The 4,149-nt window shown below is 43.4% G+C and overlaps 1 non-coding gene across 1 annotated transcript; it reads right to left on the bottom strand.

Moving 5' to 3' along the window:
- Nucleotides 1-3,523: 3,523 nt before the first annotated feature.
- On the bottom strand, nucleotides 3,524-3,596 carry TRNAA-AGC. Its single transcript has one exon. It is a non-coding gene; the product is annotated as a tRNA-Ala (tRNA).
- Nucleotides 3,597-4,149: the final 553 nt, after the last annotated feature.

The following is a 4,149-nucleotide window of genomic DNA, read 5'->3' on the forward strand; positions in this document are numbered from 1 at the left end:
CTAGCACACCGCAATGCAACGGAGTGTCTGAACATCGTAATCACACTTTATTAGATATGGTACGATCTATGATGTCTCTTACCGACTTACCGCTATCATTTTGGGGATACACATTAGAAACTGCAACATTCACTTTAAATAGGGCACCGTCTAAATCCGTTGAGACGACACCGTATGAACTATGGTTTGGCAAGAAACCTAAGTTGTCGTTTCTTAAAGTTTGGGGCTGCGATGCTTATGTGAAGAAACTTCAACCAGAAAAGCTCGAACCCAAAGCGGAAAAATGCGTATTCATAGGATACCCTAAGGAAACTATTGGGTATACCTTCTATCTTAGATCCGAAGGTAAAACCTTTGTTGCCAAGAACGGATCCTTTCTAGAGAAAGAGTTTCTCTCGAAAGAAGTAAGTGGGAGGAAGGTAGAACTTGATGAGGTAATTACACCCCCTCTTGAACAGGACAGTAGCGCAGCGCGGGAAGTTGTTCCTGTGGCGGCTACACCAACTGAAGAGGAAGTTAATGATGATCATCATGAAGCTTCGGATCAAGTTACTACTGAGCCACGAAGGTCCACAAGGGTACGCTCTGCACCAGAGTGGTACGGCAACCTTGTAATGGAAATCATGTTGTTAGACAACGGTGAACCTTCGAACTATGAAGAAGCGATGGCGGGCCCAGATTCCAACAAATGGCTTGAAGCTATGAAATCCGAGATAGGATCCATGTATGAGAACAAAGTATGGACTTTGGTGGACTTGCCCGATGACCGGCGAGCCATAGAAAATAAATGAACCTTCAAGAAGAAGACTGATGCAAACGGTAATGTAACCGTTTATAAAGCTCGACTTGTCGCAAAGGGTTTTCGACAAATTCAAGGAATTGAATACGAAGAGACTTTTTCTCCCGTAGCGAAGCTGAAATCAGTCCAAATCATGTTAGCAATTGCCGTCTTTTATGATTATGAAATTTGGCAAATGGACATCAAAACAGCGTTCCTTAACGGGAACCTTAAGGAAGAGTTGTATATGATGCAACCACAAGGTTTTGTCGACCCTAAGGATGCTAACAAAGTGTGCAAGCACCAGAGCTCCATCTATGGGCTGGTGCAAGCATCTCGGAGTTGGAACATTCGCTTTAATGAAGTGATTAAAGCGTTTGGGTTCATACAGGTTTACGGAGAAGCCTGTATGTACAAGAAAGTGAGTGGGAGCTCTGTAGCTTTCCTCATACTGTATGTGGATGACATATTATTGATGGGGAATAGTATAGAGATGTTGGAGAGCATAAAGGCCTATGTGAACAAGAGTTTTTCGATGAAGGACCTTGGAGAAGCTGCATACATATTAGGCATCAAGATCTATAGAGATAGATCGAGACGCCTCATAGGTCTTTCGCAAAGTACATACCTTGACAAGATATTGAAGAAGTTCAATATGGAAAACTCAAAGAAAGGGTTCTTGCCAGTTTTGCAAGGTATGAGATTGAGTAAGACTCAGTCGCCGACCACGACAGCAGATAGAGAGAAGGTGAGTTATGTCCCCTACGCTTCAGTCGTAGGCTCTCTTATGTATGCCATGTTGTGTACCAGACCTGATATAAACCTTGCCATAAGTTTGGTAGGGAGGTACCAAAGTGATCCCGGTATGGAACACTGGACAGCGGTCAAGAATATCCTTAAGTACATGAAAAGGACTAAGGAAATGTTTCTCGTTTATGGAGGTGACGAAGAGCTCGTCGTAAAGGGTTACGTCGACGCTAGCTTCGACACATATCCGAATGACTCTAAGTCACAGACCGGATACGTATATGTTTCGAATGGTGGGGCAGTGAGCTGGTGCAGCAGCAAGCAAGAAGTCATGGCAGCATCTACATGTGAAGCGGAGTACATAGCTGCTTCAGAAGCAGCTCATGAAGGAATTTGGATGAAGGAGCTCATCACCGACCTTGGAGTGGTTCCAAGCACGTCGGGTCCAATGACACTCTTCTGTGATAACACTGGGGCCATTGCCATAGCCAAGGAGTCCAGATTTCACCGGAAGACGAAGCACATCAAACGCCGCTACAACTCCACCAGGACCATGTCCAGAGTGGAGTGATAGAGATTTGTAAAGTACATACGGATCCGAATGTTGCAGACCCGTTGACTAAACCTCTTCCACGAGCAAAACATGATCAACACCATAATGCTATGGGTGTTCGATACATCACAATGTAACTAGATTATTGACTCTAGTGCAAGTGGGAGACTATTGGAAATATGCCCTAGAGGCAATAATAAAATGGTTATTATCATATTTCCTTGTTCATGATAATCGTCTATTGCTCATGCTATAATTGTATTAACAGGAAACAGCAATACATGTGTGAATAAATAGATCATAATGTGTCCCTAGCAAGCCTCTAGTTGGCTAGCTCGTTAGTCGATAGATGATCATAGTTTCCTGGTCATGGGCATTGGATGTCATTGATAACGGGATCACATCATTGGAAGAATGATGTGATGGACAAGAACCAATCCTAAGCATAGCACTAGATCGTATTGTTCGTATGCTAAAGCTTTTCTAATGTCAAGTGTCTTTTACTTCGACCGTGAGGTCGTGCAACCCTCGGATACCGTTGGAGTGCTTTGGGTGTATCAAACGTCACAACGTAACTGGGTGACTATAAAGGTGCACTACGGGTGCGGCAAAGCTAGGCGCAATGACGAATTTCTGCAACTTGGACTCTGTTTCAAAAAATTAGAACAACGAATTTTTTTTGCAAAAGTTTTCTGCAGCCTGACCTATGTTGCAAAAGTTTCTTACAACATGACCTTTGTTGCAAAAGTTTCTGCAACACGATCCTTGTTGCAGAAAATATTCTATAACAAATTATATTGTAAAAATACATATATGGACGTTTTCGCAACATGCTCTTTGTTGCAAAAAAAATTGGAACATAATCTATGTTGCAAAAGACCCGTCAGTCACTTTTTAACCCGTAAGCCGGACACGTAGCAGCGTGCTTGTTTCTGCAACTAGAGCATTGTTTCAGGATTTTACGTGATGAGGGGAGGCGACCGAGCTGGTAATCTGACGGTGCATGCGCGTACATCGAACGGCTAAAAACGTAATGGATGATTACTACAAATCCACCGGTGGATGATTACTACAAATCCACCTCGGGATACTATACTGAAAAGTTAAAAATGAAAAACTTTGACGAAAAGTTAGAAGTGATAAATTATAACCGTAATTCAGCCTTGCCCTGGTCCGGTAGAGGGAGCTGCCACACGGGAAACTATCTTGTCACCTGGTCGAGCAACGGGAGCTACCATGCAGGGCACTAATCGGCTTCCCATGGCTGACACTGTATTATTTTCAGAAAAATAGGCGATATATGGCGCAGCTCAGCTCACTACACACCACAAAGCCCAAGACGCTGCGGCATGTGTAGCGGCCTGGTGATTGACGATGACTTCCTGTGGTCTGGCCACGGCCCACGGAACGCAGGGTTTCTGCCCAAGACAAAAAATTATAAAATTTGGAGAAGTGGGGTATCGATCCCCATACCTCTCGCATGCTAAGCGAGCGCTCTACCATCTGAGCTACATCCCCAGCGTTGATGGCAACTACTGCGTTTACCTATTTAATTGAAAACGTTCAAGAATAAAGCAGAAACCCAAAGTGACTAATTTGTTTTCTTAAAGCTGAAAACAAACTGGGTACACACGAACAGAGCAGAAGATACAATCCGTTAGAACACAGAAACCAAATTGAGGATACACAAACAAACCAGCATTATGTGCATCGCATGGCCGGTGCCAGGTGGATAGTAATTAAGCTGCTGACTCACTTGGAACGTGCACCCATCCACTCTAGCTAAGTGATGGCCTGATGTCTAAGGCCTTGTACAATAGTAGTGCTTAGGAAGATGTTTAGTAACATAAATCAAGTTTTTGTAAGCACCGATGCTCAAACGTATACCCTATACAGCTTAGAGAAAAGCTGATTTATTTCTCCGAGTGCATTTCTAACCGATATCCAATACTATCATAAAAGAGTAAAAAATTTGGTTTACTTCCTACGATGGACCTAGCCGATTCCCAAAAATGTCAAGGGAGTAAAACTTTTACTCTAACTCCCTATCCCCCTCCCCAACCCCCAAAAT

Source organism: Hordeum vulgare, chromosome 7H (genome assembly GCF_904849725.1).
Source record: "Hordeum vulgare subsp. vulgare chromosome 7H, MorexV3_pseudomolecules_assembly, whole genome shotgun sequence".
NCBI classification, from domain to species: domain Eukaryota; kingdom Viridiplantae; phylum Streptophyta; class Magnoliopsida; order Poales; family Poaceae; genus Hordeum; species Hordeum vulgare.